This window comes from Trachypithecus francoisi, unplaced genomic scaffold, assembly GCF_009764315.1.
Source record: "Trachypithecus francoisi isolate TF-2019V2 unplaced genomic scaffold, Tfra_2.0 Contig01440, whole genome shotgun sequence".
Classification (NCBI taxonomy): Eukaryota; Metazoa; Chordata; class Mammalia; order Primates; family Cercopithecidae; genus Trachypithecus; species Trachypithecus francoisi.
The window spans coordinates 5,113,361-5,127,794 of record NW_022681431.1 but is presented as its reverse complement, the minus strand read 5'-3'; the positions used below and the strand labels follow the sequence as shown (position 1 = coordinate 5,127,794).

The window sequence follows — 14,434 nt, the reverse complement described above, 5'->3', positions numbered from 1 at the left end:
GTAGGGATGCTGTGATTATCCCCATTCTACAGATGAGGAATTTGAGGGTCTGAAAGCTTCAGTAACTTGTCCAAAGTTACCCAGTGGGGTAATTGGTGGAGATGGGAAATGGGCCGGGTATTCTGGCCCCACAGTCTGTGCTCTTAACCCTGGTCCTTTATGTACATGCAGGAATCTTGACACACTCTTGTCTTCTTTCATGGACATGAGTGAATTCTTCATTAAACCACATGTGTGTGAAGGAGAATGTGAGGAAGGCTGGCTTGTGCTAAGAACTCTTCTAAGTACTGGAATGAAGTGCACAGAAGAGACCCATTCCTTCCATTAGGAACCTTAAATTCTAATAAGGGGATTAAGAAATAAATACATATTTGGATTCATGATGATGGAAAAGATCAAGCATTTACAAGTGGTGATTCATGATGATGAATCCACAGATAAAGGGCTGAGCACGGTGGCTCATGCCTGTAATCCCAGCACTTTGGGAGGCCGAGGCAGGTGGATCACTTGAGGTCAGAAGTTCTAGACCAGCCTGGCCAACATGGTGAAACCGCATCTCTACTAAAAATACAAAAATTGGCTGGGTGTGGTGGCAGGTGCATGTAGTCGCAGCTACTTGAGAGGCTGAGGCAGGAGAATCTCTTGAACCTGGGAGGTGGAGGTTGCAGTGAGCTGAGGTTGCATCACTGCACTCCAGCCTGGGTGACAGAGCAAGACCCTATCTCAAAAAAAAAAAAAAAAAGAAAAAGCAGTGAAGGAAATTAGATTTTTAAACGGGTAGATCAAGAAAGGCTTCACTGAGAGGGTGACATTTGGGCAAACACTTGCAAGGAGGGGAGGAGGGAGGCTTTTGGATGTCAGGTGGGAGGACTTTCCAGGCACAGGGACCAGCCGTGCAGAGACCCCGAGGTGAGGCAGGGTGTGGGGTGCGCAAGGAACAGTGAACCACCCACTGTGTGTGGTGTGGGCTGGAGGAAGTGGGTGGGCGGAGGAGGTCCGGACCAACCCAGCAGGGCCATGTGGGTGCCTATGAGGCACGTGTCCTCTTTTCGTCCTCACAGACATCATCACTTGTAAATGCTTGATCTTTTCCAGGCGTTTCACACAATTCTCACTTGGCAGTAATTATGGAGAAGATTGCTTTGTGGAATGACTCATGAGTAGGCTTAATATGTCACAGTGCAGGCCTGCCCATTCATTCAAGAAGTGCTTAGGGTCCCTGCTCTGTGTTGGGCAGTGTACTAGATTCTGAGACTACAAACAGGATTAAGCAAATATGCCCTCTTAAGGAGCTTACTGGTTGGAGGGTGAGGGGATAAGGGGGTGTCTAAGCAAATCGTTCTAATGAAAACTCTTGGCTCTTCAGATTCCAGCTCAGCTGTCCTGGCCTCTCTGCTACTTTGCATTCATAGTGCTGTATGCTGATTATTTCCTTACATGTCTGTCTCCTTCTAGACGGTGAAATCCATAAGGATGGAGTTCAGCTCTTAGTCATTTTCATATTTTCCAGTGCACAGTGTACTGGTTACACAAAAGGTGTTTCGAAACATTGCTTGGCTTGATTTGAATGGAGACCTGTGCGAAGCACTATGTATCCACAGTAAAGGAGCAACACTAACTCATTGTGAGAGAGAACTGGAGGAGAGGCGGTGACATTTGAACTGTTTGGAATGTGCCTGCAGGAGTTTGGCATGTGCCTTGCCAGTAGAGGAGGCTGCTGGGGTTCCCGAAGGTGCAGATGTGGCGTTCTCAAAAGATACCATGTGCTTGGGGAACGTCAAGGCCAGGGTGAGCATGTCCTGCTGGACACAGCAGATGTGTCCCGGGGTCAATGAGATGAGCCTCTGCCTTCAGGGAGATTGAGGCTGATTAGTTCTAATACTCTAGACACAAACTAGCACGAGTGCTACACGTTTTTTGGGAACAGATGGTAGAGTACATATTTAAAATAATTTGCAGAAAGTGTCTGGTCACTTCTTTTGGTGGTGAACAGTCCCAAGTGTCTACCCACCACTTCATGGTAGGTCATGAAGTGAAATGTGGAATAGAGTAGCAAGTTTTCTGGAGGAGAATAGTGAGTTTCGTTCGGGGCGTGTGAAATTGGAGGAGGCTACAAACTGGGAAGCACCTCAAAGGGGTATGTGCATGCTTGAAGTTTAAGAGTAAAAATATGTAGAGACCAAGGAAACCCTCAGAAAAGAGCTGACATAAAAATATAAGGACAGGCTAGGCCCAGTGGCTCCTGCCTGTAGTCTCAGCTACTAGCTACTCGGGAGGCTGAGACAGGAGGATCTCTTGAGCCCAAGTTTGAGTCTACAGTGAGCTATGATTGTACCACTGTACTGCCACCTGGGTGACAGAGCGAGACCCTCTGAAAAGAAAAGAAAAGAAAAAAAAGATGGTGTTAAGTTCTGAGGTCTCAGTGATCTCACCATCTCATTGCCCAGTGGAGCTCTGCTCATAAACCTTGACTCCAAATGAGCCAGGAGGCTCACTGTGCACCTTCTTTTGTTCTTATCAGGCATTATTAGCATGAGTGTCAGATGGTAAATAAATTGGCTAGTGTACATGTGAAGACCCTTGTTCATCTCCTTTGTATGGTAGCCGGGAAAAGGAAGCAACAGCGCTAAGCCTTTGGTTTACTCCCCTCTGAATTTAAATGTTCCTGTAGTTGTGGGACACATGTTCCAGGCCTGTGACTAAGGCAGTTATTTTTGTTTAATCCCCACCTGAAGCCACAGACATCTTGTGAACATACTTGCAGAGGCAGGTACTGACGGCATCACCGAGAATGCTGCGCTTCTCTGCAGCTGGAGTCATCGTGAGAACCTTGCTTTGTGGGACTTTCTGCTTCTTTGTCAAATTACTGCACTCTTCAGACTTGCTGTGTTTTTGTTGTGACTCACCTGTGTTGCTGTGCCTTTGTCTGGGGAACTTACCCTTGAATTTAAGCAAACGAGGATAATTATACAGAGTCCTATGGCCTTGAGGAACTCTAGAAGGTAGAATACTAAAATCACATTTGCAAGATATAAATGTAGAGTGTTACTGAAATACACTGTGTTCTGCAACATATTTACTTAATAGATTTTGTATGCTAGATAAGTCATGTCCCAGACACTGAGGGATTGTAGGATGCGTAAGATAAGGTTTTTGCCTTCTTGGTATTAACTGCCAAACAGAAGAGGTGACAAATTCTTCTCTCATCACATTTGTTCTTATAACAGTAAAATTTAATAAAAAGAACTGTGGGATTTTGGATGAGGGTGTAATTATAAATACCAAAGTTTGCTTAATTTTTTTCTTTCTGTAATATAGGAGATTATATAGTGTAATAGAGTTACACTGTTAAATAGATAGGGGCCAGACTTGGTTTAATGTTGATGCTTTGTGCTGTTTAACTTCTGCCCCCTGAGATCCGAGAAATAAGGAGGATGTACATGGATTGAGATATTTTTCTCTCAATACTCTGAGTTACGGCTCAAAGTATAGAATGTAGAGATTGCGGTCAAAGTAAGTACAAATGGAGTGAAAATACAGAGGAGGGCCAGCAGGTGATTAGAACACAACAGATTGGCTTTCTGGCAGTCAACAAAGAAGAGGCTGACCCAGAGCCTCTTGTCAATGTCAATATCAAAAAAGGGATGCGGGGCCCTGTTTTATTCTTTACTTCTTGTGTCTTGAATTTAACCAGGCAAATTGGATAGTTTGTCAAGTTTACTCTCTTCTCAGTAGGCTATTTTAAAGGTATAGCATTTTAAATTAAAAGTGAGAAAATAAACACCTGTCATCTTACCACCACCAAATAGCTTTTAACTTAAAAATTTATGACTATGTGGTACCTTTTTTTTTTCTGCATATTCTCATGCACGTATGTTTATGTATATAATGGAGACAGTGTCTGCTGTTTTATTTTTTTGAGACGGAGTCTTGCTCTTTCGCCCAGGCTAGAGTGCAATGGCACAATCTCGGCTTACTGCAACCTCCGCCTCCCGGGTTTAAGCGATTCTTCTGTCTCAGCCTCCCAAGTAGCTGAGATTATAGGCGCCTTCCACCATGGCCAGCTAGTTTTTGTATTTTTAGTAGAGATAGGGTTTCACCATGTTGTTCAGGCCGGTCTCGTTCTCCAGACCTCAGGTGATCCACCCACCTCGGCCTCCCAAAGTGCTGGGATTACAGGCGTGAGGCACCGTGCCCAGCATGGATCATGTATAGTCTTGAAAATCATAATTAGGATTTTGACTTTGAAGTGGAGTGACTTAAATGTTAATGGGATCACTCTGATAGTTGTGTTGGGAGTAGATTGGATGTAGGTGGGGTAGGAACAGGGAGATCAGTTAGGAGGAGTTGCTGTGATGACAGCAGGAGGTTATGGTTTCTGGGACCCAGGTTGTGGCAGTAGGGTCTGGTCAGATTCTAGGTATGTGCTTGAAGGGAAAGCCAGTGAGGTTTGCTTAGATTGGATTGGGGGTGAGAGCAAAGGGAGGAGTCACGGATGACCATGACCATGTTGGTGTGAGCAATGGAAGAATGGCGCAGCCTTTACCCGAGATGAAACTGGATGGTGGAAGCACAGATGTTGGGAAGGGGAGATCTGAAACTCAGTTACATTGAAATGATTGATAAGAGGCCGTGTGGAGTAGAAAGCTGGATATGCAAGTTTGAAGTGCATGGAAGAAATCTGGTCTATGGATATAAATTTAGGATTCAGCACCATATAGAGGATATTTAAAGTCACCAGACTGGATGAGATCCCCAAAGCAGTAAGTGTAGAGAGCACAGGTCAAGGATAGCTCTGGGATGCTCCCTAGACTCTCCAAAGTCAAGAAGGAACAGCAGGAAGGTAGGGGCATCCCAGAAGCCAAGTAAGGAAAACCTTTCAACGAGAAAAGAGAAACCAACTGCATCCAATACTGCTGGCAGGAGAATGGCGCAGTTAAGAACACAATTTGCAGCAGGCGACAGAAAACCTAACTGGTGGATGTAAACCAGAGGCTGTGTGTGTTTATGCTTTGGGAGGGCTAGAGGCAGGCTGTTCCAGGTTTGACGATTCAGAAATGTCCTCTCTCTGCCTCTCTGCTCGTCTCACATCAGCATGTGGCTTTGTCATTGGCTTTTCAGTTAAAATATGGCTGCTAAGAGTTCCATGTGCATGCCACCACTTCCTGTGACTGTGTTCAAAGGCTGGAAGCAAAGGACGGCATCTCGGGGCAGGGACCTCCTCCTCTCTTCGTTTAATTGGGGACACACGTTCAGCAGCTCCCCCGTTGCCCTCTCGTCCTTGTGTCTGTTTGGCACAGACCAGATGTGGCTCTTGCCCCTACTGGCATGAAAGATCAGGAAGCAAGTATTTGACTTTTAAACTTTTCTGTGGGGTTAAGCAATGGAGATGGGGATTAGGAATGACAGTTGGCTCACCAGGAAAGGTGTTAGACACAGTGAGCTTGGAAAAAAAAAAAGTTATCAACTCTTTTTAGAATTCATTCTTTTGAGAGCTTTTGCTCACTTACATTTAGGGGCATAGGATTTTTTGTTGATCTGCTGCTGTTCATTTCCTTGCCTGTTGTTTTTATGTCTTTTTATTTTGCATATGGTGATTTCTTAATCTTTTTTCACTTTTGTGTTGTCAAATATCTTGTTTCCTTTATCTTTTCCTGTGTTTTTATGCATAAGATGCTCTCTACTCACAAAGAAGACTGACCTATATTTAATTATTGTGTTTTATGGTTTCATCTTAAGCCCTTTGCTTTGTAATCCAATTTAATTTATTTTGGTGGATGGTGAGCGCTAATAGCTAATATTTGTATTGTACTTTGTGCCAGATGCTGTTCTAAGCATTTTTTTTTTGGAGATGGCGTCTCGCTTTGCCCAGGCTGGAGTGCAGTGGCGCAATCTCCAGTCACTGCAAGCTCTGCCTCCCGGGTTCACGCCATTCTCCTGCCTCAGCCTCCCGAGTAGCTGGGACTACAGGTGCCCGCCACCGCGCCCGGCTAATTTTTTTTTGTATTTTTAGTAGAGACGGGGTTTCACCGTGTTAGCCAGGATGGTCTCGATCTCCTGACCTCGTGATCCGCCCGTCTCGGCCTCCCAAAGTGTTGGGATTACAGGCGTGAGCCACTGCACCCGGCCTAAGCATTTTAAAATTATAAATTTATTTAATTCTCACAAGAACCTATGAGGTAGGGACTACTCCTATCAACCCCATTCTTATATATGGGAAAACAGAAGTGCAAAGTGGTAAGGAACATGCTCACTAGGCAGTGTGAGGTGGCGCGGGTTTGAACCTAGATGATCTGCCTTGAGATTGTCAGCTTTTAACCACTATACCGTTCTGCTTCTCAAATTTTCATTTAATAATTCAAATATCTTAATACCACAAATAAGTGTTTTTGCTGATTTAAGATACCTCCTTTATCCTTTTTTTTTTTTTTGAGATGCAGTCTCGCTCTGTGGCCCAGGCTGAAGTGCAGTGGTGCGATCTTGGCTCACTGCAAGCTCCGCCTTCCGGGTCCACACCATTCTCCTGCCTCAGCCTCCCAAGTAGCTGGTACTACAGGCGCCCGCCACCATGCCCAGCTAATTTTTTGTATTTTTAGTAGAGACGGGGTTTCACCGTGTTAGCCAAAATGATCTCATCTCCTGACCTCCCGTGATCCGCCCGCCTCGGCCTCCCAGAGTGCTGGGATTACAGGTGTGAGCCAACACGCCCGGCCCCTATCCTGAATTTTTATATTTCTGAGATTTATATACCACCTTATTAATGGTGTCAGTATGGTTTTGTTCCAGTAAGACTTATATTTTTTTAATATCGTACTCTAACTAGTTGCACAAGTTCCTTTTTTTTTTTAACCTTAAAAATTGTGGCAAAACATACATTGCACAGAATGTGCCACTTGAGCAATTTTTTTAAATGTACAATTCTGTGGCATTAAGTACATTCACATTTTTGTGCAGCCATTCTCCGTATCCATCTCCAGAACTTTGTTTTCCCTTTGAAATCCTGTATCCATTTTACTAACCCCCAGTTCTCCATTTCTTTCAGCGCCTGGCACTCACCATTCTATGTTCTGTCTATATGCGTTTGACTATTCTAGTAATCATGAAGGAGAATCGTTACATATTTGTAACTGGCTAATTTCAGTTAGCACCGTGTCTTCAAGGTTCATCCATGTTGTATCATGTGTCAACTTCTTTTTTAAGGCAGGAGAATATTCCATGGCATAGCTGTACCACCTTCTGTTCATTCATCTGCCTGTGAAAGTTGTATTGCTTCTACATTTTGGCTATTGTGAATGATGCTGCTATGAAGATGGTTGTACAGATATCTGCTCAAGTCTTTCACTTTTTTTTTTTTTTTAAGACAGAGTCTTGCTCTCTCGCCCAGACCAGAGTACAGTGGCAGGATCTCAGCTCACTGTAACCTCCACCTTCCAGCCTCAAGTGATTCTCCTGCCTCAGCCTCCCAAGTTGCTGGAATTATAGGTGCCCACCACCACGCTCAGATAATGTTTTATGTATTTTTAGTAGAGATGGAGTTTTACCATGTTTGCCAGACCGATCTCAAACTCCTGGCCTGGCCTCAGGTGATCCCCTGCCTCGACCCTCCAAAGTGCCGGGGTTACAGGCTTGAGCCACCGCGCCCGGCCTGAAGCTAAATTCTTAAACATGTATATTTAGTGTTGAGAGAATTTGGTCCCTTAAGCTTAATTGGAAGTGGACCTGCAAACAGGGTTTTGAGTATGTATAATTTGTTTCTCTCATAACTTACCGTTAACTTGTTTGTCACTTTTAGGTTTCCCGTGATTTTGTAATAATTCCTAGTTACTGTGGATAATTACTCTACAGGTGACTGTCCCTGTGTCGTTGAGTTGTGTTTAAGAAACCCAAGTTATAATGATAGCTAGAACATTCTCTGAATTAATTGGAAAAAAAATACATATTCTCATGTCTTGTATTTTAACTGTGTCTGTCAATTTGGCATTTTCTGTGTCTGACCTTAGTAGTTAGTGGCCTTGCAACCTGCATGCCTTACTGATATATTTCAAATGGACCTCAATAATCTTTTCATTTTCTAGTTAAAATTCTCACTTCTCTAAAGCTGGCAGGTGCTGGTATACTAGCTTCCTTTTTCCCTGATCTCAGTCTTCAATCAGTTCTGCACACTGCTACCACACGATCAAGTTCTGATGTAAATGCTAAGAAAGCCTCAGTCTCCCCCACCCCTGCAACACACATCTTCCCACCATATCCATCCCTCACAATTAAGGTCTAAAATTGTGAGTCTGGCATTCAGTGCCATGTCTCACCCGACTGTAAACTACCTACTTCTCCAGCCTCATTTTCTTCTTCTTCCCCATGATACCTGTGTTCCTACTAAGCCGTATAAACTACAGAACAACATATCTTATGATGAGACATGATGTTTTCTCTAGTTTACAGTTTTTACTGAGAACATCTGGTAGTTCATCCTGTGGCAGGATGTCAGGTGTTTACGGCTCTGTATATGTTTGAACTTTGTGATTACTTGCAGTTGCCTTACTAGGTAAGCACATAAATACTTGGGTAACACACATCTTCATGTGAATCTGTTGTCCAGATTTTTATTAAGATGATCTGTTTTGGCCAGGCGCAGTGGCTCATACCTGTAATCCCAGCACTTTGGGAGGCCAAGGCAGGTGGCTCACTTAAGGTCAGGAGTTTGAGACAAGCCTCCTGAAACCCTGTTTCTACTGAACATAGAAAAACATGAGCCAGGTGTGGTGGTGTGTGCATGTAATCCCAGCTTACTCAGGAGGCTGAGGCAGGAGAATCGCTTGAACCTGGGAGGCGGAGGTTGCAGTGAGCCGTAATGACACCACTGCACTCCAGCCTGGGTGATGGAGTGAGACTCTGTCTCAAAAAAAATAAAAACAGATATGTGTCTTTTGATATAGATCATATAGTAGTCAGTGTTTCTTTGTTAACTGATTAAAACTCATCTTCAAAATCCATAAATTGTTACCAAATGTATAAACAAGAAGTCACCTTTTCAATGCTGAACAGTCTTGTGAAAAAGATATGAAGCCTGGGCATGGTGGCTCACACCTGTAATCCCAGCACGCTGGGAGGCCGAGGCAGGAGAATCACTTGAGCCCAGGAGTTTGAGACCAGCCTGGGCAACATGGTGAGACGCCACCTCTACAAAAATTTAAAAATATATGTATGTTAATGCTGAATTCCTTTGCATCTAGGCGATAGTTGAGAGACGAGAAGTTGCTTTGGTAGATGTTTATGTGGCTCTGGAAATGGCTGTCATGATATTAAAGGTGATCTGTGAGTGGTGTGGGACCCACCTTCTTCCCTAGGCCTTCCTTCAAGAATGGAGAAGGCCAAATTGTTGCTGAGAGATTACACTACATACCTGTGAGGGCCCTGAGAACTCTCTCCTGGAGAGTGAATCATTTAACATAAGGGTCGAGACAAAGGACACCCTTCAGGAGTTCATTCTTGGGCTTTAATGTCCAGTCCTAGGAAACATCCCATGAGGGTAACATGATGAACTTTCCAGTAGTAAAGCGACTGTTTTTATGATAGCCATACAAAGCGTCAATTAGAATACTGATTCTGTTTTTTCTTTTAGTACTGTAAAATAAAAAAAAGATTGAAGAATAAGTAATGATTACAGATGACCAGAAATAAAAATGATTATTAAAATCAACTTAATTGATCCAATTTTATCCTTTCTTTATTTCTTTGTTTTGTCTTAGGTGTCTTATCTGATTAAATTTGACCCCATTGACTTTAATAATATTTAATAGTTTCATTATAAAATAGGCTCATTGTAAAATTAAAATTCATATGGAGTAATGTATTTGTATATAAAGTATGAAGGAAAAGTTACCATTTCTGCACCTTCCCTGTTCTTCCTTGTCTGACTCTGCTGTACCTCTTACTAGTCTCACAAAATTGTGGTATGGCCTTTTGGACTTTTTCAACATATAGGTAAATACAAACTTAAAATATGTAAGTTTTTCTTTTTGCAGGGGATTTGCAAAATGGAACTTTATAATTTTATTTTTGCCTTGGGACCCCCTCAACCAGGTTAATTCTGAGTTTTTCTCTAGCCAATGTGATAATTTCTCAGTGTTCCTGTATAATTTGTTCTCCTTCCTTCATTTCCCACATCTCATAGCTATCACTGCCCCCTCCAAGTCCTGTTTTTTGGTTTCTTTTCTTCCTTTTCGTTTCTTCTCTTCTTTACTTTTTTCTTTTTTTTTTTTGAGATGGAGTCTTGCTCTGTCACCCAGGCTGGAGTGCGGTGGTGTGATCTCGGCTCACTGCAACCTGTGCCTCCTGGGTTCAAGCAATTCCCCTGCCTTAGCCTCCTGAGTAGCTGGGACTACAGGTACGGGCCACCACAGCCAGCCAGTTTTTTGTATTTTAGTAGAGACGAGGTTTCACCATGTTGGCCAGGATGGTCTCGATCTCCTGACCTCGCAACCTACCCACCTCGGCCTCCCTAAGTGCTGGGATTAAAGGCATGAGCCCCTGCACCCAGCCTCTTCTTTCTTTTCCTTCTTTCTTAGAAGACCTAACGAGATCTACCCTTTAACACATTTTTCAGTGCACAGTGCAGTATTGTTAAACATAGGCAGTGTGTTGTACAGCACATCTGCAGGACATATTCATCTTGCATTACTGGAACTTTATACCCATTGAACAACTCCCCATTTCCCTTCCCCACCAGCCCCTGGCAAGCACCATTCTACCATCTTGTTTTACAGAACAGGATAATATTAATATTAACACTATCCTGTTGTTCACTTTATCTTTCCATTGAAATTTTAGTTTTGCTAGGCGTCTTTTACTGATTTTTATTGTTGTTAAATATAGTACACTTACTCAGGTTTTCTGAGGTGTTTCAGTAAATTGGTTGATTAATGAAAGTTTGCTTCAAATCCGGTAGACTGTCTGTGTTACCATCTGAGGCAAAGTGGAAGTGTTATATACCTTCCAGATTTTCCCTACATAAAAGATGGTTATAATTACAGAATAAAAACAAATCTGTTGTCTATACGTAAGTCTATGCTAAGTGCGTGAGCTTAAAATAAACTGCTGAGGTCAATAGTATTCTGGCAAGTAGATCTTAAATCTTTATCTTTCACATCTGGGATAAGTTACACAATACGATATGAGCTGGTAAATGTCATCTTTTCAGGACTGTAATTCAGAGAAGTCCTGTATTGATTTCACTGTTTAAGAATTTAGTGCCTGGGTTACTTGCAGTCTCTCAGTTAACCTAATATTGCTATGTTTGACTTTTAATATTGCTTATGATGTGCATATTTTATTGCTTGGTATGAAATCCAATTAAAACGACTTGAGATCATCTTTACTGTGAAGCTAAACGTCGGAGCTGTTGGTGAAATAGTTAAATGTCTTTGTTGCACGCGCACTGGTTTCCCCATTCCGCTGTAGGAGCTCCTGTCTAGTAAGAGCTCCAGTCAGAACTCTGTCTGCCTCCAGGCCTCATACTTCTTTAACTGAGATGCTTGTATTCTGTGGCATGGCCCAGGGAACACTGGGCGGGTGGCTAGATACTTGGATTCTAAGCCTTACTGTCACCAGCTGGCTATGTGACCCAGGTATGCCATTTAACCACCTAAGTAATTTTCTCATCTATAAACTGGGATAGTAATAGTCACACACTGTTAGGATTATTCTCACTATCAAAGGAACTAATCTTTTGGTGAAATCGGCATTTATTTTGTTCTCCTCAGTGCTCGTTAGTCAAGAGTCATGGTGGAATTGGGAAGACTTTGGCGAGGACTGGCTGCCATTAGGTGTAGGGGGTGGGCCTGGATGGGGGTGCCAGTGAGATAGGGGAGGTCAGGGAAATGATATTTGGGTGCAGGGGTGAGCTTTCCTCTAGTGCAGCTGTGTGAAGGTACAGGTCTTCTGTAGTAGTTCCAAGGCGCACACAGAAATGTCTGCAAACCTAAGGTGTGTTTAGAAACAAAGCTACGAGGCATGTATTTCTGAAGAAGAAGCGGATTTCCAAAATGTAGGAAGCCTTGGCTGCACTGTGGCTTGGCCCAGTCATTTTGATCTGTTACTTGCCTACCCTTGCTTATCAGTTGTGATGATGATGACTCATCATTGTTTCTGCTGAAAGGGCAGCAATTTGGTAAATTTATATTCTAAAAACCGGTTTTTCTGTTCCTCCTAAAGCAAGTAAAACTGGTGGCTAAACATAAATTTTTAAAATGGGTATTTGCCATCTCACAGTTGCTAATTATTGTAAAGGGTGTAAAGAAAAAAAGTCTCTAATAGACTGAAGAGACACATAAACTTATGAAAATGAGTTAAGCACTGAATGCTTCAATGCAGGTGTTGGGCGAACACATTTTCAAAATATATCATTTACTCTGGGCATTAAAAAAATGAATTTGTTGAGGAAACATTTATTAAGGCTCACTCCATGCTAGACCTTTGCCAGTTCCTGAGGACCCGAATTGAATCAGGTGCTCTTCCTGATCTCAAGAACCTTGGAGATGGTCCAAGAGGAATGTGGGGGCAAATGCTATGATAGAAGCAAGTACGTGGTGTGAGCAGAAAGCAGGGTGTAGTCCATGGCACACAGAGGAGGGTGTCCTGGCAGGATAAGCTCACAAAGAGGTCCTGATTCTCAGCAGTGCTTCAGAAACTCGACGTGCATTTTAATCACCTGTGGATCTTGTGAAACTGCAGGTGGTGATTCAGTAGGCCTAGGGTGGAGCTGCAAATGAGTAGCAAAGTTTAAAAGAGAAGCTTGAGCTGACTTTGCATTCACTGGACAGAAATAGGGGAGGGGATAGAAAGGAGGCCATTCAGTCGGAAGGATGTACATAAGCAGAAGAATAGAGTGAAATGACTGGAGAGAAACCATTAAGGGGTGTGTGTGTATGAAAGGGTGGAGAGATGGCCTAAGGGGGAAGAAGTAGGTAGGGATCAACCCTACATTGCCTTTTAAGCCTGTGAAATTAATGTTAAATAAAAGGATTGAAACTAAGATCACCATCCTATAGATCGGGGTGTCCAATCTTTTGACTTCCGGGCCACACTGGAAGAATTGTCTTGGGCCACACGTAAAATACGCTAATGATAGCTGATGAGCTAACAAAAAAAATAGCAAAAAAATCTCATAATGTTCTAAGAAAATTGATGAACTTGTATTGGGTCAGCATTCAAAGCTGTCCTGGGCCACATGCTGTGCATAGTGGAGAATCCCAAATTTTAGATTGGGTCACAACCTTCATTTTCACATTCAGGAGATTAACACGATGGAGTTGGAAGGGATGGAAGGACAGGATTTTAGGAGTCCAGTACAGTTTAGACAATGATATAAAGGGTTAAATAAGGATTCAAAAAGAGGAGGAAGAAGAGCTCTTTGAAAAGAAAAGATGTGCCTGTTGGAATATTAATAGAATAGCACACGGTGTGCCCTGGTGTCAGAGAGAAAGCTAGGTTGATTGGAGCAGAGCACACGTGGATGTTGAAGAGCAATACAAGAGTGAGGCTGGAGCCGAAATGGGAGCTTAATGTGGTCACTTCACATGCCAGGCCTGAGGAGCTTCAGCATCTTTTTCTTCATTAGGATGAGAATTTTATGAGCGAAATCGCTGGAACAAAGCAATGGGCATGACTTTCTGGCAGCATTAGCTGACTCGCTTATGAGATCCTTAGTGATACACAACAATGTCATTTTCATCAAAGGTCCTTTTCAACTTCTGTTAGGTGGTACTGGCTGCAATGGGAGACAGTGCTAGAATATATGGGGATCTGGGAAAGAAAAGATGATTTCAATGGTGTGAAGCTGGAAAAAAAAATTAAAAATAGGGCTATATGGCTGGGTGGGGTGGATTGCACATGTAATTCCAGCAGTTTGGGAGGCTGAGGCAAGAGGACTGCTTAAGGCCAGAAGTTTGAGACCAGCTTGGGCAACAAAGTGAGATTAAAAAAATAATAATAAAACAATGGAGCTATAATCAGCATAAACAGGAGCATGTCAGTCCAAGATAAAAACTTAAAGTACTCAATAAGTACTTTGAAACACGAGTAGCCTTGAGATTTAGAAGGAAGGTAGGACTGCGGGTGAGAATAAACTGTGGAGAATAAAGAAGAAAAGGTGAGAGTAAAAAAAAAAAAGAATAGTATAGCACCACCTGGTGTTAGAACATTAGGCATTTTTTCAAATGAAGTTTTTTCTTACCAAGTTGCATTTTTCTTTCTGTTTGGGTGATTTTGAAATTTTCCACTTACTTATTTCTTATATGATAGCCTATTCTGCTAATGGAATTTTTTTTTTTTTTTTTTTTTTTTTAGTCAACAGTATGGGAGGTCATATCAGTTTGTTTATTCTTTGATTTCAGTTTTGCCAAAAGCTGCTTTCTCACGATTCTTCTGATTGATCTTC

General features: G+C 42.6%; 1 protein-coding gene across 5 annotated transcripts in view; it reads left to right on the top strand.

Moving 5' to 3' along the window:
- MTUS1 (microtubule associated scaffold protein 1) overlaps positions 1-14,434 on the top strand; it is a 159,872-nt gene that overhangs the window by 63,969 nt on the left and 81,469 nt on the right. The gene's annotated exons all lie outside the window — the stretch shown is intronic.